We start from the raw sequence: 27,150 nt of genomic DNA on the forward strand, positions 1-27,150 counted from the left end.
TTACTAATTAAATTCCAAAAAATTCTCAGAAAATTATTCAGTAAATTCTAAATTAATTACTTAGTAAATTTCTTGTAAATCCTCAGTAAATTTTTTAGAGAATTCGAAGTAAATTTTTCGTAATTGCACGGTAAATTACTCAATAAAATCTTAGTAAATTACTCATTGAATTCTCATTAAATTACTTAGAAAATTCTCAGTAAATTATAAAGTAAATTACTTAAAAAATTCTCAGTAAATTCTCAGTAAATTACTAATTAAATTCCTAAGAAATTCTCAGTAAATTTTTCAGTAAGTTGTCAATTAATTACTCAGTAAATTCCTTGTAAATTCTCAGTAAGTTATTTAGAAAATTCGAAGTAATTTTTTCATAATTTCACCGTAAATTACTCAATAAAATCTCAGTAAATTACTCATTGAATTCTGAGTAAATTACTCAGAATATTACCCAGTAAATTGCTAAGTAAATTACTCAGTAAATTCCCAGTAAATTACTCGGTAAATTACTCAGTAAATTCTCATTAAATTACTTAGAAAATTCTCAGTAAATTATAAAGTAAATTACTTAAAAAATTCTCAATAAATTCCCAGTAAATGCTCAATAAATTACTTAGTAAATTCTCAGTAAATTACTAATTAAATTCCCAAGAAATTCTCAGTAAATTATGCAGTAAATTCTCAATTAATTACTCAGTAAATTCCTAGTAAATCCTCAGTAAATTATTTAGAAAATTCGAAGTAATTTTTTCATAATTTCACCGTAAATTACTCAATAAAATCTCAGTAAATTACTCAGAAGATTACCCGGTAAATTGCTAAGTAAATTACTCAGTCAATTCGCAGTAAATTACTCAGTAAATTCTCATTAAATTACTCAGAAAATTCTCAGTAAATTATAAAGAAAATTACTTAAAAAATTCTCAATAAATTCCCAGTAAATTCTCAGTAAATTATGCAGTAAATTCTCAATTAATTACTCAGTAAATTCCTAGTAAATCCTCAGTAAATTATTTAGAAAATTCGAAGTAATTTTTTCATAATTTCACCGTAAATTACTCAATAAAATCTCAGTAAATTACTCAGAAGATTACCCGGTAAATTGCTAAGTAAATTACTCAGTCAATTCCCAGTAAATTACTCAGTAAATTCTCATTAAATTACTCAGAAAATTCTCAGTAAATTATAAAGTAAATTACTTAAAAAATTCTCAATAAATTCCCAGTAAATTCTCAGTAAATTACTTAGTAAATTACTAATTAAATTCCCGAGAAATTCTCAGTAAATTATTCAGTAAATTCTCAATTAATTTCTCAGTAAATTCCTAGTAAATCCTCAGTAAATTATTTAAAAAATTCGAAGTAAATTTTTCATAATTTCATGGTAAATTACTAAATAAAATCTTAGTAAATTACTCATTGAATTCTCAGTAAATTACTCAGAACATTACCCAGTAAATTGCCAAGTAAATTATGAAGAAATCACTCAGTAAACTCCCCGTAAATAACTCGGTAAATTACTCAGTAAATTCTCATTAAATTACCCAAAAAATTCTCAATAAATTATAAAGTAAATTACTTAGAAAATTCTCAATAAATTCCCAGTAAATTTTCAGTAAATTACATAGTAAATTCTCAGTAAATTACTAATTAAATTCCCAAGAAATTCACAGTAAATTATTCAGTAAGTTCTCAATTAAATACTTAGTAAATTCCTAGCAAATCCTCAGTAAATTATTTAGAAAATTCGATGTAAATTTTTCATAATTTCACGGTAAATTACTCAATAAAATCTCAGTAAATTACTCATTGAATTCTCAGTAAATTACTCAGAACATTACCCGGTAAATTGCTAAGTAAATTACTCAGTGAATTCCCAGTAAATTACTCGGTAAATTACTCAGTAAATTCTCATTAAATTACTCAGAAAATTCTCAGTAAATTATAAAGTAAATTACTTAAAAAATTCTCAATAAATTCCCAGTAAATTCTCAGTAAATTACTTAGTAAATTACTAATTAAATTTCCAAGAAATTCTCAGTAAATTATTCAGTAAATTCTCAACTAATTACTCAGTAAATTCCTAGTAAATCCTCAGTAAATTATTTAAAAAATTTGAAGTAAATTTTTCATAATTTCATGGTAAATTACTAAATAAAATCTTAGTAAATTACTCATTGAATTCTCAGTAAATTACTCAGAACATTACCCAGTAAATGCCAAGTAAATTCTGAAGAAATCACTCAGTAAACTCCCCGTAAATAACTCGGTAAATTACTCAGTAAATTCTCATTAAATTACCCAAAAAATTCTCAATAAATTATAAAGTAAATTACTTAGAAAATTTTAATAAATTCCCAGTAAATTTTCAGTAAATTACATAGTAAATTCTCAGTAAATTACTAATTAAATTCCCAAGAAATTCACAGTAAATTATTCAGTAAGTTCTCAATTAATTACTTAGTAAATTCCTAGCAAATCCTCAGTAAATTATTTAGAAAATTCGATGTAAACTTTTCATAATTTCACGGTAAATTACTCAATAAAATCTCAGTAAATTACTCATCGAATTCTCAGTAAATTACTCAGAACATTACCTAGTAAATTGCGAAGTAAATTTTGAATAAATCACTCAGTAAATTCCAAGTAAAATACTCGGTAAATTATTCAGTAAATTCTCATGAAATTACTCAGAAAATTCTCAATAAATTATAAAGCGAATTACTTAGAAAATTCTCAATAAATTCCCAATAAATTCTCAGTAAATTACTTAGTAAATTCTCAGTAAATTACTAATTAAATTCTCAATTAATTACTCAATAAATTCCTCGTAAATCCTCGGAAAATTATTTAGAAAATTCGAAACAAAATTTTCATAATTTCATGATAAATTACTCAATAAAATCTCAGCAAATTACTCATTGAATTCTCAGTAAATTACTCAGTAAATTTCGACTAAATCACTTAGCGAATTCCCACTAAATTACGCGGTAAATTACTCAGTAAATTCTCATTAAATTACTCGGTAAATTCTCAGTAAATTATAAAGCAAATTACTTAGAAAATTCTCAATAAATTCCCAAGAAATTTTTAGCAAATTACTAATTAAATTCTCAGTAAATTCTCAGTAAATTATAAAGTATATTACTCAGAAAATTCTAAATAAATTCCAAGGGAATTCTCCGTAAATTACTAATTAGATTCCCAAGAAATTCTCAGTAAATTCCCAGTAAATTGTTAATTAAATTCCCAAGAAATTCTCAGTAAATTATTCAGAAAGTTCTTAATTAATTGCTCAGTAAATTCCTAGTAAATCCTTAGTAAATTATTTTTAAAATTCGAAGTAAATTTTTCATAATTTCACGTTAAATTACTCAATAAAATCTCAGTAAATTACTCATTGAATTCTCAGTAAATTACTCAGAACATTACCCAGTAAATTGCTAACTAAATTGCCCAGTAAATTCTAAGTAAATTACTCAGTAAATCATCATTAAATTAGTCAGAAAATTCTTAGTAAATTATAAAGTAAATTACTTAGAAAATTCTCAATAAATTCTCAGTAAATTCTCAGAAAATTACTTAGTAAATTATCAAAAAATTACAAATTAAATTCCCAAGAAATTCTCAGTAAATTATTCAGTAAATTCTCAATTAATTACTCAGAAAATTCTTAGTAAATCCTCAGTAAATTATTTAGAAAATTCTAAGCAAATTTTTCATAATTTCATGGTAAATTACTCAACAAAATCTCAGTAAATTACTCATTGAATTCTCAGTAAATTACAAAGAACATTACCCAGTAAATTACTAAGTAAATTACTCAGTAAATTCCAAGTAAATCACTCAGTAAATACCCAGTAAATTACTCTATAAATTACACAATAAATTCTCATTAAATTATTCAGAAATATCTCAGTAAATTATAAAGTAAATTACTAGGAAAATTCTCCCTAAATTCCCAATAAATTCTCAGTAAATTACTTAGTAAATTCTCAGTAAATTACTAATTAAATTCCCAAAAATTCTCAGAAAATTATTCAGTAAATTCTCAATTAATTACTCAGTAAATTCCTTGGAAATCCTCAGTAAATTATTTAGAAAATTCGAAGTAAATTTTTCATAATTTCACGGTAATTTACTCAATAAAATCTCAGTAAATAACTCATTGAATTCTCATTAAATTACTCAGAAAATTCACATTAAATTATAAAGTAAAGTACTTAAAAAATTCTCAATAAATTCCCAATAAATTCTCAGTAAATTACTAATTAAATTCCCAAGAAATTCTCAGCAAATTATTCAGTAAATTCTCAATTAATTACTCAGTAAATTTCTAGTAAATCCTCAGTAAATTATTTAGAAAATTTGAAGTAATTTTTTAATAATTTCACGGTAAATTACTCAATAAAATCTCAGTAAATTACTCATTGAATTCTCAGTAAATTACTCAGAACATTACCCAGTAAATTGCTAAGCAAATTACTGAATAAATTCTGAGTAAATCACTCAGTAAATTCCCAGTAAATTACTCAGTAAATTATCATTAAATTACTCAGAAAATTACCCAGTAAATTGCTAAGTAAATTCTGAATAAATCACTCAGCAAATTTCCATTAAATTACTCGGTAAATTACTCACAAAATTCCCATTAAATTCCCATTAAATTACTCGGTAAATTCCCAGTAAATTCCCAGTAAATTATAAATTAAATTCCTTAGAAAATTCTCAATAAATTCCCAATAAATTCTCAGTAAATTCGTAGTAAATTACAAATTAAATTCTCAAGAAATTCTCAGTAAATTATTCGATAAATTCTCAGTAAATTACTAGTAAATCCTGAGTAAATTATTTAGAGAATTCGAAGTAAATTTTTCATAATTTCACAGTAAATTACTCAATAAAATCTCAGCAAATTACTCATTGAATTCTCAATAAAATACTCAGAACATTACCCAGTAAATTGTAAACTAAATTCCGAATGAATCACTCAGTAAATTTCCAGTAAATTACTCGGTACATAACTCAGTAAATTCTCATTAAATTACTCAGAAAATTCTCAGTAAATTATAAAGTAAAGTACTTGGAAAATTCTCAATAAATTCACAGTAAATTCTCAGTAAATTACTTAGTAAATTCTCAATAAATTACTAATTAAATTCTCAATAAATTACTAATTAAATTCTCAAGAAATTCTCAGTAAATTAGTTAGTAAGTTCTCAATTAATTACTCTGTAAATTTCTAGTAAATCCCCAGTATATTATTTAGAAAATTCGAAGTATATTTTTCATAATTTCATGGGAAATTACTCAATAAAATCTCAGTAAATTACTCCGAATATTACACAGTAAATTGCTAAGTAAATTACTCAGTAAATTCCCAGTAAATTACTCGGTAAATTACTCAGTAAATTCTCATTAAATTACTCATAAAATTCTCAGTAAATTATAAACTAAATTAATTAAAAAAATTCCTAGTAAATTCTCAGTAAATTACTAATTAAATTCCCAAGAAATTCTCAGTAAATTATTCAATAAATTCTCAATTAATTACTCAGTAAACTCCTTGTAAATCCTCAGTAAATTATTTAGAAAATTCAGAGTAAATTTTTCGTAATTTCACGATAAATTACTCAATAAAATCTCAGTAAATTACTCATTGAATTCTCAGTAAATTACTCAGAACATTACCCAGTAAATTACTCAGAACATTACCCAGTACATTGCTAAGTAAATTACTTAGTTAATTACGAGTAAATCACTCAGTAAATTCCCAGTAAATTACCCGCTAAATTACTCAGTAAATTCTCATTAAATTAGTCAGAAAATTCTCAGTAATTATAAAGTAAATTACTTACAAAATTCCAAATAAATTCCCAGTAAATTCTCTGAAAATTACTAATTAAATTCACATGAAATTCTCAGAAAATTATTTAGTAAATTCTCAATTAATTACTCAGTAAATTCCTAGTAAATCCTCAGTAAATTATTTAGAAAGTTCGAAGTAAATTTTTCATAATTTCACGGTAAATTACTCAATAAAATCTCAATAAATTATACATTGAATTCTCAGAAAATTACTCAGAACATTACCCAGTAAATTGCTAAGTAAATTACTGAGTAAATTCCGAGTAAATTACTCAGCAAATTACCTAGTAAATTCTCATTAAATTACTCGCAAAATTCTCAGTAAGTTATAACGTAAATTACATAGAAAATTCTCAATCAATTTCCAGTAAATTCTTAGTAAATTCTCAGTAAATTACTAATAAAATTCCCAAGAAATTCGCAGTATATTATTCAGTAAATTCTCAATTAATTACTCAGTAAATTCCTAGTAAATCCTCAGTAAATTATTTAGAAAATTCGAAGTAAATTTTGCAAAATTTCACGGTAAATTACTCATTGAATTCTCAGTCAATTACTCAGAACATTACCCAGTAAATTGCTAAGTAAATTACTTAGTAAATTTCGAGTAAATCACTCAGTAAATTCCCAGTAAATTACCCGGTAAATTACTCAGTAAATTCACATTAAATTACTCAAAAAATTCTTAGTAAATTATAAAGTAAATTACTTAGAAAATTCGAAATAAATTCCCAGTAAATTCTCAGTAAATTACTTAGTAAATTCACAGTAAATTAGTCTTTAAACTCGCATGAAATTCTCAGAAAATTATTCAGTAAATTCTCAATTAATTACTCAGTAAATTCCTAGTAAATCCTCAGTAAATTATTTAGAATGTTCGAAGTAAATTTTTCAAAATTTCACGGTAAATTACTCGATAAAATCTCAGCAAATTACTCATTGAAATCTCAGTAAATTACTCAGAACATTACCCAGTGAATTGTTAAGTAAATTACTTATTAAATTCTGAGTAAATCACTCAGAAAATTCCAAGTAAATTACTCAGTAAATTCTCATTAAATTACTCAAAAAATTATAAGTAAATTATAAAGTAAATTACTTAGAAAATTCTCAATAAATTCCCAGTAAATTCTCAGTAAATTACTTAGTAAATTCTAAAGTAAATTACTAATTAAATTCCCAAGAAATTCTCAGTAAATTATTCGGTAAATTCTCAGTAAATTACTCAGTAAATTCCAAGTAAATCCTCAGTAAATTATTTAGAAAATTCGAAGTAAATTTTTCATAATTTCATGGTAAATTACTCAAAAAAATCACAGTAATTACTCATTGAATTCTCAGTAAATTACTTAGAACATTACCCAGTAAATTGCTAAGTAAATTCTGAATGAATCACTCATTAAATTCCCAGTAAATTACTCGGTACATTACTCAATAAATTCTCATTAAATTACTTAAAAAATTCTCAGTAAATTATAAAGTAAAGTACTTAGAAAATTCCCAGTAAATTCTCAGTAAATTACTGATTAAATTCTCAAGAAATTCTTAGTAAATTAGTCAGTAAGTTCTCAATTAATTACTCAGTAAATTCCTAGTAAATCCTCAGTAAGTTATTTAGAAAATTGGAAGTATATTTTTCATAATTTCACGGTAAATAACTCAATAAAATCTCAGAAAATTACTCATTGAATTCTCAAAAAATTACTCAGAATATTACATAGTAAATTTGTAGGAACCCACACTTTATGTCCTCATCATGTTCATGAGCATCGGTATGATTATGACTTGTTTAGCTTGCATGTGTATGTTGTGATTTGTTTCGCTTGAGCTAATGCGATCCATGTCTTGATTTGGAGCCTTGTGATTTGTCTAAGTGTAGTATGCTTGTCTTATTCCTTCCTTGATGTGAAACTTAGGTTACGCCTTGCCTGAGTTATGCTAGCCGACGTTATTCCAATGCCGAGGTCATCCTTAGTCTAGCATTAGTATCTTGAAACCCCTTGTCGACCTCAGTCCTTGCCTTGACCACATTAGCCGAGATGTTACCTTGCACCCAAGTGATCTCGTCCTGGAAGTGGTATGACCTAGGCCGAGGTGTGGCGTATCTAGGCCAAGATGTGGCACAGCTTAGTCAAGTGTTGTCCTTCCTAGCCGAGGTCATTGTCACCTTAGTCACCGAAGTCTTTGTTAGCCGATGTCACCCCTTGCCGGAGTGCCACTCCGTGTAGCTTGTTAGATATGCCTTGTTGTTAGCCGATGTCATAGTCTGTCAGAAAGCCCATACCGCTTTGCTTGTTGAACACCCTTCCACCATGCTTTGTCTGGCCTGTCAGTGTGACAACCCTCACCTTGCTCTTGCCATATTTGCGTACATTCTTGCATGGTCTTGCCGCTTATGTTAATTTAAAGGTTTTATCTTGGCTTGATTTGCTTAAGTTGCTTGCATGATTTTGTTCCTTGCTTAGTGTGTGTGTGTAGCCGAGATCATCCTGAGCTTAGTCCGCCTTTGACCCTTTGTACTTAGAACCATCTTGAGATCTTGTTCAACCCCATCTTCACCTCGGGCATTCATTGCCGAGATGTTTTGCACTTGAACCTTGTCCGCAGGCAGGTATGGCCTAGGCCGAGATGTGGCGCACCCCGGCCAAGGTGTGGCACAGCTTAGTCAAGCGTCGTCCTCCCTAACCGATGTTTTTCCATCCCGTTGTTGGATCCTTGTTTTGAGCCGATGTCATCTTGTTGCCGATGTGTCTTACCCGAGCTTGCTGCAAAAGCTTTGTCAGAGGCTTGTCTTGTCCATCAATCACCTTTTTGGAGCTGAACCAACCCGGTAATGCCACGTGTCCGAGCTGTTTGTTAAGGCAGCCGACAGACCTTGAAACAAATCATTTCTTGTCTCAAATCTTTGTTTTAGAGAGAGAAGCTCTAGAGAGGAGGAAGAAGAGTTCTTGAGTGAGAGTAGTCTTCCAAGCTTGATCTTTGTGGCTTGAACCGTTAGATCCGAGTTTTGAGGTTAGAATCTTGATCTCCTTTGGTTGTTCTTGCTGAATATCTAGCTGCATTGCATGATCGGATCTGTTTTGCATGTCATGCATCGTTTTGAAGTTGGTTTTAGAAAGAGAAAATGGTTTTTCATGTGTTCTTGAACAAAGTCCCATTTTGATCGAAGAGTTTGGAACGAAAACCATGTTTTGTGTTTATTCTTGCATGACTTTCTTGAACGGGCACCCAGGTCCCTATTTTGAACTCTTGGCATGAAAACTCAGATTTTTGTAACAAGTTGTGAGCTTGCATCCATCTTTCAATGATCATGTTCTTCATATTCTTCAAAGGAAAAGGAAAACCCAGATTTTTCCTGATCTTGTTTAGCGGGACCTCGGCTTAGCCCGGGGCTGTACCCAGTGTGTTTTCGAGAAACGGGAGCAGTGTGTAAGCTCCCAGCTTGTTTTGTTTTGTCCTTGACTTGGATCTGGCAAGAATGCCGAGATCATTTGCATGTATATATAGAGCTTGCTTTGAGAATGTGACTTGCCATGTGATTGTAGGTCCTTGATATTTGCTTTGAGTTCGCACCTGAAGAACTAGGTGAGTGGTATTATTGATAAAGCTATGTTATACTCGTTTTGATAAATCTTGCTTGCTTGTTTTGACGAAAGTATTTGATAGCATGAATAAATAGCTCTTGTTTGATGAGTCAAGTATACTCCTTGTTTTGATGCCATCTTTGGAAAGGATACGGTCCTTGTTAAATCGGGCTACGGGCCTAAGTAACACCAGTCCCTTGTGCTGGAGGACTCTAAACTTTCGCAGTACTATGTGTAAAGGATACGGTCCTTGTTAAATCGGGCTACGGGCCTAAGTAACACAAGTCCCTTGTGCTGGAGGACTCTAAACTTTCGCAGTACTATGTGTAAAGGATACGGTCCTTGTTAAATCGGGCTACGGGCCTAAGTAACACAAGTCCCTTGTGCTGGAGGACTCTAAACTTTCGCGGTACCAAGTGCACAAGTCCCTTGTATTGGAGGACTCTAATCTTTCGCAATACTTTTGACCAAATGATTACGGATCGTACAGCTTTTGTTATTTGATGATGAATACGGTTCATCCCTTGTCTCGCCGATGTTACGATATTTGATGATGAATACGGTTCATCCCTTGTCTCGCCGATGTTACGATATTTGATGATGAATACGGTTCATCCCTTGTCTCGCCGATGTTACGATATTTGATGATGAATACGGTTCATCCCTTGTCTCGCCGATGTTACGATATTTGATGATGAATACGGTTCATCCCTTGTCTCGCCGATGTTACGATATTTGATGATGAATACGGTTCATCCCTTGTCTCGCCGATGTTACGATATTTGATGATGAATACGGTTCATCCCTTGTCTCGCCGATGTTACGATATTTGATGATGAATACGGTTCATCCCTTGTCTCGCCGATGTTACGATATTTGATGATGAATACGGTTCATCCCTTGTCTCGCCGATGTTACGATATTTGATGATGAATACGGTTCATCCCTTGTCTCGCCGATGTTACGATATTTGACGATGAATACGGTTCATCACTTGCCTTGCTAAAGTTTTGGTGTGTTTCGTTTTGAAGGACCTCGGCTTTATTCATGTTAAAACCTTTATTTTTAGTACCATTCACTGAGTTTTGTACTCACCCCTCTATATATATGTAGGTGATGAGCAGGACGGCGGCGACGCCTAGTTCGTTGGACTACTTGTTTTGGATTCGTGTATTTGTCGGCCTTACTTTGTATTTACGTCGGCGATGCCCTGTTTTGCATGTCGGCGAATTCTTGAAAATCATGCTTCTTGACTTGTATTAGCTGTATTTTGTATATGTCGGCTCGAGAAGCCTTTTGATCAAGATGTAACATGTATTTTTGTACCTTGTTGTATTTAAATTGTGAAGTTAATTGGAAATGTTTGGCACTGCTTTAATCTACGCACAGCTCTTATGGACCGCTTGTAATTGATTTATCGCTTCCGCATTTGTGAGCCCCCTATATTCGTACTCTGATTGTGTTAAGTTTTGAAAGGTTGGCCTTCGGTAATTACGGATTACTGGCCATCACGGCACCAAACTACTAGGGGCGGTTTGGGGTCGTGACAGTCAGCCACCTTTTCAGGATGAACCCAACCAGTCGCCGCCACGTGTCTCTGCAGAGGGTTAACCCCAGAACCGAGTATAGAAAACTATCATTTGGTATCATAAACTTGCCTTGTAGAGAGAGAGAAGCTCTAGAAGAGGGAGAAGAGTTCTTGAGAGAGAAGTAGATCTTCAAGCTTGATTCCTAGAGATCGAACCGTTAGATCCGTGTTCTAAGGTTAGATTCTTGATCTGCTCATGATGTTCTTTATGTTTATGTTATTGCATTGCATGATTGAAAATGATTTGTAAGCCATGCATCGTTTTGAAGCTCGATTCTAGAAAGAGAAAATGACATTCATGTGTTCTTCAAGAAAGTCTTGTTTTGATCCGAAAGCTTTTCGCCTAGACTCAAGTTTTGTGTTTGTTCTTGCATGATTTTCAACTACGGGTACCCAGGTCCATGTTTTCAAACTCTTAGCACGAAAATCCCAGATTTGTGATGGCAGATTACGATCAAACATTCGTATTTTTCATGTTTTCACACTCATGTTCTTCATGTTCATCAACAGAGGGAAACCCAGAGTTTCCCGACCTCTTTTCCTTGCATGTGGCCCTCGGGAACACACCTCGGCAAGGAGGTGTGGAACCTCGGCCTAGACCTGGGTGGTGCCCAGCATGTTTTCCGAAAACATTTGTGTACATGAGAGACTTGTTTGAAAGCGCATTCAATAGGCTTTGCCATGTGTTGTAGGACTTGGGCTTGTCTCGACCCCGACGTGTGAAGAAACGATGTGAGTGGTATTTCTAATAAAGCTATGTTACACTTGTTTTGATAAATCTTGTTTTGCCTTGTTTTGAAAAGTACTTGATCTAGCATGAATGACTATCCCTATTTTGTATATCAAATGCTATCTTGTTTTGATGACTCGTCTTGACAGTCCTTAGTGCTAGAGGACTCTAAACTTTCGCAGCACAGCTTGTCTTGACAGTCCTTAGTGCTAGAGGACTATAAACTTTCGCAGCACAGCTTGTCTTGACAGTCCTTAGTGCTAGAGGACTCTAAACTTTCGCAGCACTCTTGTCTTGAAAGTCCTTAGTTGCAGGGGACTATAATGCAACTGCACTCTTGCCTTGGGAATGTCATCACCCTCTTGTATTAAGTAGATGTAATAACATCCAAAGAACTTGAAAGGCCGGCAATGAACTTGATTTCCCTCTTGATTGTAAAGTATGCTATGTATTGTTTTGAAAGAAATCTTGGATATCAATCATGCAAAACCTTTATTTCTAATATCATTCACTGAGTATCCAAGCTCACCCTCTCTATATATATGTAGGTGATGAACAAGAAGGCATTGAGGCCTAGACGTGATTGCCGATGTGTTTTGGGCGCATAGCCGACATGTTTTGGATTTGTGTTTTGCATCGTCTTGAAGATTATGCTTCTCGGCTTATGTTTTCTTTGTTTGTTTTGGCATATGTCGGCTTGAGAAGCCTTTTGGTCAAGATGTGTTTTGTATTTCATTTCATTCTTGTATTTAAGTTGTAAGACTTGTAAAGATGTTTGATGTATGACATTCTACTGGACTTATGCACGGCTCTCATGGACTATTTAGATTTTGTATATGTATATATATTGCTTCCGCACTTGTAAGCCCCATATTTTATACTCTGATTGTGTGTGATTTTTGTAAGACGGCCTTCGGTAACCTCGGGTTACTGGCCATCACGGCACCAAACTACTAGGGGCGGTTTGGGGGCGTGACAGATTGGTATCAGAGCACAAGATCCTTGTAGTACGTTAATCACACACCTTGAGTCCTAGAGAGCCTAGGATTTCCCTTAGAAGAATGTTAAGATTGCATCATATTGCTTGCTACTTGACTATGTGTGCATCGTTTTGGCCTAGACGCTCGTTACTTGCATATGTGTTATCTGTTTAGTTGTTTTAAAGTCTCATCTTGCATCCCCCCCCTAGCATCATGAGGAGAGGTAGACCCCCGGTTGGCCGAGATCGATCGGAAGACAGGTTGGAGAGATTGGAAAGGTTAGTCGAAGGCTTGGTTCGTGAGCAGAGACAACCTAGGCCGCAGGATACTGGTACCACTTCTATGCATGCCGAACAGACGAAGGGCCGATATGCAGCTCCACCCCCTCCAGTGCCACAAGTGCCTCCGCAGCAAGCTTTGTATGGGAACGACACGATAACTCTAATCAGAGAGTTCAAGAGGATGAAACCGCCGAGATTTCAGGGAGGCATAGAACCAATGAAAGCCGAGGCATGGGTTTTAGAGATGGAGAAGTTGTTTGAAGTCTTCCCCAGTACAGACGCCCAGAAGGTATCTCTGGCAGCATTCACATTAGACGACGATGCTCGTAGGTGGTGGATGATGGTACGAGAAAGCAATCCGGGTTTGACTTGGGCAAAATTTTTGGAGTTGTTCTACAACAAGCATTTCCCCCTCAGCGTCCGAGACCGAAAGACCACGGAGTTTCAGAATCTGATCCAAGGGAACAAGACGGTCGCAGAATACGATCGTGCCTTTACTGAACTAGCGAGATATGTGCCTCATATGGTTGACGACGAGTACCGAAGGGCGAGGAAGTTCGAAAGTGGGTTGCGTGGACCGATACAAGATCGGGTCAATATGCTCAATATGCCGACGTACGCCGGAGTACTGGACAAGGCCATCCTGGCTGAAGCTAACTTGAACCGATACCAGAGTTCAGGTGAGGGTCAGAGGAAGAGACAGAGTTATGACAATCGCCGAGTTCCGTTCAATGCCAAGAAGAAGATAAGCACAGACAGTTCCAGCAACTCAAATCAGGAAGGTAACGTTAAGCCGATGTGCGCGAGTTGTGGAAAGCTACATTTCGGGGTTTGTCGTTGGGCAACAGGAGCTTGTTATGAGTGCGGCGAGATAGGCCATCGCGTGAAGGACTGCCCGAAAGCAAGGGCCGATGATGGGAGGAGGACTGGAAGCACCTCGGGCTCTACACAGAAGAATAACATCGGGGGAGTACAGGCGAGGCAAGGCAGAGTTTTTGCATTAGTACCAGGAGACGCCCAGAATGCCGAGGCGGTAGTGTCAGGTACCCTCTCAATTTGTTCTCGAGATGCATACGTATTGATTGATTCGGGTTCTACGCATTCATTTGTGTCCACTATATTCGCCGAGAAGTTGGATAGAGAATTAGAACCCCTTGATTATGTATTATCTGTGTCTACTCCATCTGGGAGAAATATGATTGTTACATCCATTTATAGGGCGTGTATTGCTATGATTGAGAGTGTAGAATTGTTAGTTGATTTGATGCCATTAAACATGACTCACTTCGATGTTATATTGGGAATGGATTGGTTAGTGGCGAATCATGCATCCATTAATTGTGTTACTAAGAACGTCACATTGAAGACCCCAAGTCAAGCCGAGATCATTTTCCAGGGTAAAGGAGTAGTACCCCCACCTTACTTAATCTCATCCATGAAGGCCTACAAGTTGATCCAAAAAGGATGTAAGGGTTATTTATGCAGTATACTAAGTGATCTGAATGGAAATGTTGAGTTAGCCGACATACCCGTTGTTGAGGAATTCCCCGACGTCTTTCCGAATGAGTTACCTGGCCACCTTGTCGATAGAGAAATAGAGTTTACTGTGGACGTCTTGCCAGGAACACAACCTATCTCCAAAACACCCTACAGAATGGCCCCAGCCGAACTTAGAGAGCTAAAATCGCAATTACAAGAATTGTTGGACAAAGGATTTGTTAGGCCGAGCACTTCACCGTGGGGAGCACCCGTTCTATTTGTTAAGAAAAAGGACGGCACCCTTCGTCTTTGCATTGACTACAGAGAACTTAATAAGGTGACCATCAAGAACAAGTACCCATTGCCTAGAATCGACGATTTGCTTGATCAACTACGAGGAGCACGAGTCTTTTCCAAGATTGACCTTAGGTCGGGCTACCATCAGTTGAAGGTTAAAGCCGAGGACATTGAGAAAACCGCTTTTCGGACAAGATATGGCCACTACAAATTTTTGGTAATGCCCTTCGGAGTAACCAATGCCCCAGCAGCATTCATGGACTTGATGAACAGAGTCTTTAAGCCGTACCTAGATGAGTTTGTCATTATTTTTATCGACGACATATTGATCTATTCTGGGAGTGCGAGCGAGCACGAGAATCACCTGAGACTTGCCCTGCAGACCTTGAGAGATAAGAAGTTGTACGCCAAGTTAAGTAAATGCGAGTTTTGGCTTTCCAGCATTTCATTTCTAGGGCATGTGATCGATGAAGATGGTATATCAGTTGACCCCAGTAAGATTGAAGCCATTGTGAATTGGCCGACGCTGACCAACGTGTCCGAGGTTCGTAGTTTTCTGGGTTTGGCAGGTTATTACAGAAAGTTTGTGAAGGACTTCTCGAGGATCGCAGTGCCATTGACACAACTAACCAGGAAGGGAGCAGCTTATGAATGGACCGACGAAAGAGAATCAGCTTTCCAGGAGCTGAAGACGAGGTTAGTTACAGCACCAGTTCTGGTACTACCATCAGCTAATGAAGAATTTCAGATTTACAGCGATGCTTCACACAAAGGTTTGGGTTGCGTTTTAATGAAAGAAGGTAAAGTCATAGCGTACGCGTCTCGTCAGTTGAAGCCCAATGAAAAGAATTATCCTACCCATGATTTGGAGCTAGCTACCGTGGTTTTTGCCTTGAAGATATGGCGTCATTACCTGTACGGAACATCTTGCCAAGTTTTCACCGACCACAAGAGTCTGAAATACTTGTTCACCCAGAAAGAGTTAAATATGAGGCAGAGAAGATGGCTCGAGCTATTGAAGGACTACGACATGCAGATTCAGTATCACCCAGGTAAGGCAAACTCCGTAGCCGACGCATTAAGCAGAAAACTAGTCGGAAGTTTGGCGTGTCTGGCAACGGTCTCAGCGGAACCGACCATCGTTGAGGAAGTGAAGAACAGGCAGATGGAAGATAAGTTCCTAAAAAGAGTAATTGATGAATTCGTCTCCAAGCCGAGGCCAGGTTACACAGTGGAAAATCAGGTGCTTAGGTTCGAAGGAAGATTGTGTGTAGCCGACGTACCAGAGTTAAAAAGGAAGATTTTGCAAGAGGCCCATAGTTCCAAATTTGCCATTCATCCAGGGAGCACCAAGATGTATCGGGACGTAAAGCGGACCTTTTGGTGGCCAAACATGAAAAGAGAGATAGCCGAGTTTGTATCTCAGTGTCTGTGTTGTCAGCAAGTGAAGGCAGAACACCAGAGACCAGCAGGACTTCTTCAACCCTTGTCAATTCCTGAGTGGAAATGGGAGCACATCTCCATGGATTTCGTAGTGGGTTTGCCGAGGACGCATAGAGGTATGGATTCCATTTGGGTTATAGTTGACAGGTTTACTAAGTCAGCTCACTTTTTGCCGGTCAAGACTACATTCAATGCCAACCGACTTGCCGAATTGTACATGAATGAGATCGTTAGGCTTCATGGTGTGCCGATGTCCATTGTGTCAGACCGAGACCCGAAGTTCATTTCTAGATTTTGGCAGAGTCTACAAGGAGCCTTGGGAACAGAGTTGAGATTTAGCACAGCCTTTCACCCCCAGACCGACGGACAGACAGAAAGAACGATTCAGACACTCGAAGACATGCTCAGACTGTGCGTGTTGGACTTCCAGGGAAGTTGGGAATCGCATTTGCCATTAGTAGAGTTCGCGTACAACAACAGTTATCAAGCCAGCATAGGCATGGCGCCGTATGAAGCTTTGTATGGAAGGGAGTGTAGATCGCCGATATGTTGGACTAAAGTAGGAGATAAAGCCCTAATTGGCCCCGAGTTGGTTCATATGACAACTGAAAAGATCAAACTCATTCAGCAGAGGATTAAAACCGCACAGAGTCGACAGAAGAGTTATGCCGACCAAAGAAGGAGGGAGTTAGAATTTGAAATTGGGGATCATGTGTTTTTGAGAGTTTCGCCGATGACAGGAGTTTCGAGATTTGGGAAGAAGGGTAAACTTGCACCCCGATATATTGGGCCATTTGAAATTCTTGAGAGGATCAACACCGTTGCTTACAGGCTCGCTTTACCGCCAGACTTGAGCCAAGTCCACAGCGTGTTCCATGTTTCGATGCTGAGAAAATATATCCGAGACCCACTACATGTAATAGATTACTCCGGGGTTGTAGTTAATGAAGACTTGGGCTACGAAGAGAAGCCGATGAGAATTATCGACAGACAAGTGAGGCAGTTGAGAAACAAGTCGATATCAATGGTGAAAATCGAATGGGAGAAACATTATGGCGAGGAGGCCACATGGGAAAAGGAAGAGGAGATAAGAATCCGTTACCCGGAGTTATTCGTAGGACAAGGTAACTTAAGTTTGGGGACCAAACTTCTTTAAGGAGGGTAGACTGTAGGAACCCACACTTTATGTCCTCATCATGTTCATGAGCATCGGTATGATTATGACTTGTTTAGCTTGCATGTGTATGTTGTGATTTGTTTCGCTTGAGCTAATGCGATCCATGTCTTGATTTGGAGCCTTGTGATTTGTCTAAGTGTAGTATGCTTGTCTTATTCCTTCCTTGATGTGAAACTTAGGTTACGCCTTGCCTGAGTTATGCTAGCCGACGTTATTCCAATGCCGAGGTCATCCTTAGTCTAGCATTAGTATCTTGAAACCCCTTGTCGACCTCAGTCCTTGCCTTGACCACATTAGCCGAGATGTTACCTTGCACCCAAGTGATCTCGTCCTGGAAGTGGTATGACCTAGGCCGAGGTGTGGCGCATCTAGGCCAAGATGTGGCACAGCTTAGTCAAGTGTTGTCCTTCCTAGCCGAGGTCATTGTCACCTTAGTCACCGAAGTCTTTGTTAGCCGATGTCACCCCTTGCCGGAGTGCCACTCCGTGTAGCTTGTTAGATATGCCTTGTTGTTAGCCGATGTCATAGTCTGTCAGAAAGCCCATACCGCTTTGCTTGTTGAACACCCTTCCACCATGCTTTGTCTGGCCTGTCAGCCACCTTTTCAGGATGAACCCAACCAGTCGCCGCCACGTGTCTCTGCAGAGGTTTAACCCCAGAACCGAGTATAGAAAACTATCATTTGGTATCATAAACTTGCCTTGTAGAGAGAGAGAAGCTCTAGAAGAGGGAGAAGAGTTCTTGAGAGAGAAGTAGATCTTCAAGCTTGATTCCTAGAGATCGAACCGTTAGATCCGTGTTCTAAGGTTAGATTCTTGATCTGCTCATGATGTTCTTTATGTTTATGTTATTGCATTGCATGATTGAAAATGATTTGTAAGCCATGCATCGTTTTGAAGCTCGATTCTAGAAAGAGAAAATGACATTCATGTGTTCTTCAAGAAAGTCTTGTTTTGATCCGAAAGCTTTTCGCCTAGACTCAAGTTTTGTGTTTGTTCTTGCATGATTTTCAACTACGGGTACCCAGGTCCATGTTTTCAAACTCTTAGCACGAAAATCCCAGATTTGTGATGGCAGATTACGATCAAACATTCGTATTTTTCATGTTTTCACACTCATGTTCTTCATGTTCATCAACAGAGGGAAACCCAGAGTTTCCCGACCTCTTTTCCTTGCATGTGGCCCTCGGGAACACACCTCGGCAAGGAGGTGTGGAACCTCGGCCTAGACCTGGGTGGTGCCCAGCATGTTTTCCGAAAACATTTGTGTACATGAGAGACTTGTTTGAAAGCGCATTCAATAGGCTTTGCCATGTGTTGTAGGACTTGGGCTTGTCTCGACCCCGACGTGTGAAGAAACGATGTGAGTGGTATTTCTAATAAAGCTATGTTACACTTGTTTTGATAAATCTTGTTTTGCCTTGTTTTGAAAAGTACTTGATCTAGCATGAATGACTATCCCTATTTTGTATATCAAATGCTATCTTGTTTTGATGACTCGTCTTGACAGTCCTTAGTGCTAGAGGACTCTAAACTTTCGCAGCACAGCTTGTCTTGACAGTCCTTAGTGCTAGAGGACTATAAACTTTCGCAGCACAGCTTGTCTTGACAGTCCTTAGTGCTAGAGGACTCTAAACTTTCGCAGCACTCTTGTCTTGAAAGTCCTTAGTTGCAGGGGACTATAATGCAACTGCACTCTTGCCTTGGGAATGTCATCACCCTCTTGTATTAAGTAGATGTAATAACATCCAAAGAACTTGAAAGGCCGGCAATGAACTTGATTTCCCTCTTGATTGTAAAGTATGCTATGTATTGTTTTGAAAGAAATCTTGGATATCAATCATGCAAAACCTTTATTTCTAATATCATTCACTGAGTATCCAAGCTCACCCTCTCTATATATATGTAGGTGATGAACAAGAAGGCATTGAGGCCTAGACGTGATTGCCGATGTGTTTTGGGCGCATAGCCGACATGTTTTGGATTTGTGTTTTGCATCGTCTTGAAGATTATGCTTCTCGGCTTATGTTTTCTTTGTTTGTTTTGGCATATGTCGGCTTGAGAAGCCTTTTGGTCAAGATGTGTTTTGTATTTCATTTCATTCTTGTATTTAAGTTGTAAGACTTGTAAAGATGTTTGATGTATGACATTCTACTGGACTTATGCACGGCTCTCATGGACTATTTAGATTTTGTATATGTATATATATTGCTTCCGCACTTGTAAGCCCCATATTTTATACTCTGATTGTGTGTGATTTTTGTAAGACGGCCTTCGGTAACCTCGGGTTACTGGCCATCACGGCACCAAACTACTAGGGGCGGTTTGGGGGCGTGACAAAATTGCCAAGTAAATTACTTAGTAAATTCCCATTAAATTACTCAGAAAATTCTCAGTAAATTATAAAGTAAATTACTTAAAAAATTCTCAATAAATTCCCAGTAAATTACTTAGTAAATTATCAGTAAATTACTAATTAAATTCCTGAGAAAATCTCAACAAATTATTCAGTAAATTCTTAATTAATTACTCAGTAAATTCCTAATAAATCCTCAGTAAATTATTTAGAAAATTTGAATTAAAATTTTCATAACTTCACGGTAAATTACTCAATAAAATCTTAATAAATTACTCATTGAATTCTCAGTAAATTACTCAGAACATTACCCAGTAACTTGCCAAGTAAATTCTAAATAAATCACTCAGTAAATTTCCTGTAAATTACTCTGTAAATTCTCATTAAAATAGTCAAAAAATTCTCAGTAAATTATAAAGTAAATTACTTAGAAAATTCTCAATAAATTCCCAGTAAATTACTAATTAAATTCCCAAGAAATTCTCAGAAAATTATTCAGTAAATTCTCAATTAATTACTTAGTAAATTCCTAGCAAATTATTAGAAAATTTGAAGTAAATTTTTCATAATTTCACAGTAAATTAGTCAATAAAATCTCAGTAAATTACTCATTGAATTCTTACTAAATTACTCAGAACATTACCTAGTAAATTGCTAAGTAAATTACTCAGTAAATTCCTAGTAAATTACTCGGTAAATTACTCAGTAAATTCTCATTAAATTACTCAGACAATTCTCAGTAAATTATAAAGTAAATTACTTGGGAAATTCTCAATAAATATTTAGTAAATTCTCAGTAAATTACTAATTAAATTCCCAGGAAAGTCCCAGTAAATTATTCAGTAAATTCTCAATTAATTACGCAGTAAATTCCTAGTAAATCCTCAGTAAATTATTTAAAAAATTGGATGTAAATTTTTCATAATTTCACGATAAATTACTCAATAAAATCTCAGTAAATTACTCATTGAATTCTCAGTAAATTACTCAGAACATTGCCCAGTAAATTGCTAAGTAAATTACTGAGTAAATTTCGAGTAAATCACTCAGTAAATTCCCAGCAAATTACTCAGTAAATTTCCATTCAATTACTCAGGAAATTCTCAGTAAATTATAAAGTAAATTACTTAGAAAATTCTCAATAAATTTTCAGTAAATTCTTAGTAAATTCTCAGTAAATTACTAATTAAATTCCCAAGAAACTCACAATAAATTATTCAGTAAATTCTCAATTAATTACTCAGTAAATTTCTAGTAAATCGTCAGTAAATTATTTAGAAAATTTGAAGTAAATTTTGCATAATTTCAAGGTAAATTACTCAATAAAATCTCAGTAAATTACTCATTGAATTCTAAGTAAATTACTCAGAACATTACCTAGTAAATTGCTAAGTAAATTACTTAGTAAATTCCGAGTAAATCACTCAGTAAATTCCCAGTAAATTACTCGGTAAATTACCCAGTAAATTCTCATTAAATTACTCAGAAAATTCTCAGTAAATTATAAAGCAAATTACTTAGAAAATTCTCAATAAATTTTCTATAAATTCTCAGTAAATTACTTAGTAAATTCGCAGTAAACTACTAATTAAATTCCCCTGAAATTCTCAGTAAATTATTCGGTAAATTCTCAGTAAATTACTCAGTAAATTATTTAGAAAATTCGAAGTAAATTTTTCATAATTTCAAGGTAAATTACTCAATAAAATCTCAGTAAATTACTCATTGAATTCTCAGTAAATTACTCAGAACATTACCCAATAAATTGCTAAGTAAATTACGGAGTAAATTCCGAGTAAATCACTCAGTAAATTCCTAGTAAATTACTCGGTAAATTACTCAGTAAATTATCATTAAATTACTCAGAAAATGCTCAGTAAATTATAAAGTAAATTACTTAGAAAATTCTCAATAAATTACTAATTAAATTCCCAATAAATTCTAAGAAAATTATTCAGTAAATTCTAAATGAATTACTCAGTAAATTCCTAGTAAATTTTTAGTAAATTATTTAGAAAATTTGAAGTACATTTTTCATAATTTCACGGTAAATTAGTCAATAAAATCTCAGTAAATTATCCATTGAATTCTCAATAAATTACTCAGCACATTACCCAGTAAATTACTAAGTAAATTACTCAGTAAATTCTGAGTAAATCACTCAGTAAATTCCCAGTAAATTACTCGTTAAATTGCTCCGTAAATTCTCATTAAATTACTCAGAAAATTCTCAGTAAATTATAAAGTAAATTACTTGGAAAATTCTTAATAAATTCCCCGTAAATTCTCAGTAAATTACTAATAAAATTTCCAAGAAATTCTCAGTAAATTATTCAGCAAATTCTCAATTAATTACTCAGTAAATTCCTAGTAAATCCTCAGTAAATTATTTAGAAAATTCAAACTAATTTTTTCATAATTTCACGGTAAATTACTCAATAAAATCTCAGTGAATTACTCATTGAATTCTCAGTAAATTACTCAGAACATTACCCAGTAAATTGCGAAGTAAATTACTTGTTAAATTCCGATTAAATCACTCAGTAAATTCCCAGTAATTTACTCGGTAAATTACTAAGTAAATTCTCATTAAATTACTCAGAAAATTCTCAGTAAATTATAAAGTAAATTACTTAGAAAATTCGAAATAAATTCGCAGTAAATTCTCAGTAAATTACTTATTAAATTCGCAGTAAATTACTAATTAAATTTCCAAGAAATTCTCAGTAAATTATTCAATAAATTCTTACTAAATTACACAGTAAATTCCTAGTAAATCCTCAGTAAATTATTTAGGAAATTTGAAGTAAATTTTTCATAATTTCACGATAAATTAGTCAATAAAATCTCAGTAAATTACTCAGTGAATTCTCAGTAAATTACTCAGAACATTACCCAGTATATTGCTAAGTAAATTACTGAGTAAATTCCGAGTAAATCACTCAGTAAATTCCCAGTAAATTACTCGGTAAATCACTCAGTAAATTCTCATTAAATTACTTAGAAAATTCTCAGTAAATTATAAAGTAAATTACTTGGAAAATTCTCAATAAATTCCCAGCAAATTCTCAATAAATTACTAATTAAATTCCCAAGGAATTCTCAGTAAATTATTCAATAAATTCTTAATTAATTACTCAGTAAGTTCCTAGTAAATTCTCAGTAAATTATTTAGAAAATTTGAAGTAAATTTTTCAAAATTTAACGGTAAATTACTCGTTAAAATCTCAGTAAATTACTCATTGAATTCTCAGTAAATTACTCAGAACATTACCCAGTAAATTGCTAAGTAACATACTGAGTAAATTCTGAGTAAAGCACTTAGTATATTCCCAGTAAATTACTCGGTAAATTACTCAGTAAATTCTCATTAAATTACTTCGAAAATTCTCTGTAAATTATAAAGCAAATTACATAGAAAATTCTCAATAAATTTCCATTAAATACTAAGTAAATTACTTAGTAAATTCTCAGTAAATTACTAATTAAATTCCCTAGAAATTCGCAATAAATTATTTAGTAAGTTTTCAATTAAATACTTAGTAAATTCCTAGTAAATCCACTATAAATTATTTAGAAAATTTGAAGTAAATTTTGCATAATTTCACGGTAAATTACTCAATAAAATCTCAGTAAATTACTCATTGAATTCTTAGTAAATTACTCTGAACATTACCCAGTAAATTGCTAAGTAAATTACGTAGTAAATTCTGAGTAAATCACTCAGTAAATTCCAAGTAAATTACCCGGTAAATTCCTCAGTAAATTCTCATTAAATTACTCAGAAAATTCTCAGTAAATTATAAAGTAAATAACTTAGAAAATTCCAAATAAATTCCCATTAAATTCTCAGTAAATTACTTAGCAAATTCACAGTAAATTACTAATTAAATTCGCATGAAATTCTCAGAAAATTATTCAGTAAATTCTCAATTAATTACTCAATAAATTCCTAGTAAATCCTCAATAAATTATTTAGAAAGTTCGAAGTAAATTTTTCTTAATTTCACGGTAAATTACTTAATAAAATCTCGGTAAATTACTCATTGAATTCTCAGTAAATTACTCAGAACATTACCCAGGAAATTGCTAACTAAATTCCGAATGAATCACTCCGTAAATTCCCAGTAAATTACTCGGTACATTACTCAGAAAATTCTCAGTAAGTTATAAAGTAAAGTACTTAGTAAATTCTCAATAAATTCCCAGTAAATTCTCAGTAAATTACTAATTAAATTCCCAAGAAATTCTAAGTAAATTATTCAGTAAGTTCTCAATTAATTACTTAGTAAATTCCTAGTAAATCCTCAGTAAATTATTTAGAAAATTCGAAGTAAATTTTTTATAATTTCACCGTAAATTACTCAATAAAATCTCAGTAAATTACTCATTGAATTCTCAGTAAATTACTCAGAATATTACCCAGTAAATTGCAAAGTAAATTACTAAGTAAATTCACAGTAAATTACTCGGTAAATTACTCAGTAAATTCTCATTAAATTACTTAGAAAATTCGCAGCAAATTATAAAGTAAATTACTTAAAAAATTCTCAATAAATTCCCAGTAAATTCTCAGTAAATTACTAATTAAATTCCCAAGAAATTCTTAGTAAATTATTTCGTCAATTCTCAATTAATTACTCAGTAAATTCCTTGTAAATCCTCAGTAAATTATTTAGAAAATTCGAAGTAAATTTTTCATAATTTCACGATAAACTACTCAATAAAATCTCAGTAAATTACTCATTGAATTCTCAGTAAATTACTCAGAACATTACCCAGTAAATTGCCAAGTAAATTCTGAATAAATCACTCAGTAAATTCCCAGTAAATTACTCTGTAAATTACTCAGTAAATTCTCAATAAATTCCAAGTAAATTCTCAGTAAATTACTTAGTAAATTCGCAGTAAATTATTAATTAAATTCTCAAGAAATTCTCAGTAAATTATTCGGTAAATTCTGAGTAAATTACTCAGTAAATTCCTAGTAAATCCTCAGTAAATTATTTAGAAAATTCGAAGTAAATTTTTCATAATTTCACGGTAAATTACTCAATAAAATCTTAGTAAATTACTCATTGAATTCTCAGTAAATTACTCAGAACATTACCCAGTAAATTGCAAAGTAAATTCTGAATGAATCTGTCACGACCCGAACCCGCCCCCATGGGTTAAGGACGTAACCGGCCAGTAATCATGAGATTACCTACGGCCTCAAACCAAACCAAACTTAATACATCAGAGTAAAGGGGGCCAAAAGGGAAGCAAAATTTAAAACTTTGTCCATAGAGCTGTGCTTACATGGCACATCAAAACAAACCATACATATGTACGTTAATAACTCACAACAGAAACATAGTGATATAGGTTCTGTACAGACAGGATCATCCAAAACTAAGTCAACCCATAAAAACTATAAGGAGACATATACAAAACTTCGCCAACCTGACAAAATGCGAATACACAACAAAAAGGCGAAGGCGGGTCTCATGCGTGAGACACAAGGGCTGACTCTCTCAAACCTTAGTGGTTCCATACAGACTTCTCTGAGGCTGGGTCTGGACTTCTCTTGGCTCACCTACAAACACGTGAATGAGCGTGAGCGAAAGCCCAGTGAATAATATCAAATCAAATACAGAAGTTACATAACGATGTAGATCAACATGTTCCAAACGGCCTTAGGCCCAATTCATATTTCCATTTAACAGATATATATAACTATACGAAATTCAAACCAAGTGACTGTAGTTCTAAACATTCTGGCCCTTGGCCCATTTAAATTTCCATTCATGTCAAAACGGCCTTCGGCCCATTCATTTATGTCAAAACGGCCTTCGGCCCGTTCATTTATGTCAAAATGGCCTTCGGCCCATTCGTTTACGTCAAAACGGCCTTCGGCCCATACATTCGTGTCAAAACGGCCTTCGGCCCACTCATTCATGTCAAAACGACCTTAGGTCCATTTATTTCTATCAAAACAGCCTTCGGTCCATTTATTCATATCGAAACGACCTTCGGTCCATTCGTTCACGTCGAAACGACCTTAGGTCCATTCATATATGTCAAACGACCTTCGGTCCACTCATTCATTTCAAAGCGGCCTTTGGCCCACTCATTCATTTCAAAACGGCCTTTGGCCCACTCATTCATTTCAAAACGGCCTTCGGCCCACTCATTCATTTCAAAACGGCCTTTAGCCCACTCATTCATTTCAAAATGGCCTTTGGCCCACTCATTCATTTCAAAACGACCTTTGGTCCATTTATGCTTATCGAAACGACCTTGGGTCCATTTATGCGTTCATATCAGACTTACGTCCACAATCCCACAATCCCAGTTAGCAATTCATAAAGCTTCAAAGGGAGTAACAATTGGACATTTACAAGCATTCAAATATCGATATTACTCACAGTGATCGGCTTGTGGATTCGCCCTGGAGCTTGACCCTACACGTTTCATGAACACAAAAGGGTCATTAACAGTTCAATCCGTTCTTTAATTCACATATTCCTCTTTAGGCTTTATTATCATCTCATTAACTCATTTACAATGCTTAACATATGCCTAAGAGTGCTTGCAAGTGAAAGAGAACGGAAAACAGAACACAAAATGCAAAAACAGGATTTCAGAAAATAGGGTCCCCGCTCGAGCGTGGACTTCCCCGCTCGAGCGGACCCTTAGGTCTACGAAAGTACTGGTTGCATGAAAAATGCGCTCGAGCGTGGATTAGAGCGCTCGAGCTGAAGGCCTGTCTACAAAACTCCACGCTCGAGCGTGAGGTTTCCCGCTCGAGCAGACATCCAACTCTGCAAAAGTGCTGGGAGCACGATTTTCCCGCTCGAGCGGCCATTACCCCGCTCGAGCGGACATCAAAATTCTAGGTTTCCCAGATCGTGTTCTTGAGCTCCAAATCGGTTTTCCAGCTACATTACTTGCATGCAATGGCTCAAATTACACATTTACACATGCTAACATGCTACTATTACAGAATTACAACATCAGGAAGCTCAATTTCATGATTTATCTACATGCATGTCCCATAATATCTCAACATGCTCCAATTCAAACATTCAAGACTTATACTCCCGTGATTTGTACTTGCATGTGGGAGATGCTCATCATTCTCGACTTAGATAACACAAATGGTGATCAAAACATGAATTTCCTTTAACATTTCACATGGACTACACACATTTGTGCTCAAACATGCAATTTCAAAGTAATTTCTTACATGCATGCACATATTAAGCTTCAATTCAACAATTCCAACACAATTTCATTTCAATCTTATTCTTGATCACCAAATTAGCTTGAACACACAAAATTACGAACTACAATCCAAGAATTACTCACCTAGAAGCTTTGATCTTCT

This window comes from Camellia sinensis, chromosome 6, assembly GCF_055761805.1.
Source record: "Camellia sinensis isolate YWXY chromosome 6, ASM5576180v1, whole genome shotgun sequence".
Taxonomy (NCBI): Eukaryota; Viridiplantae; Streptophyta; class Magnoliopsida; order Ericales; family Theaceae; genus Camellia; species Camellia sinensis.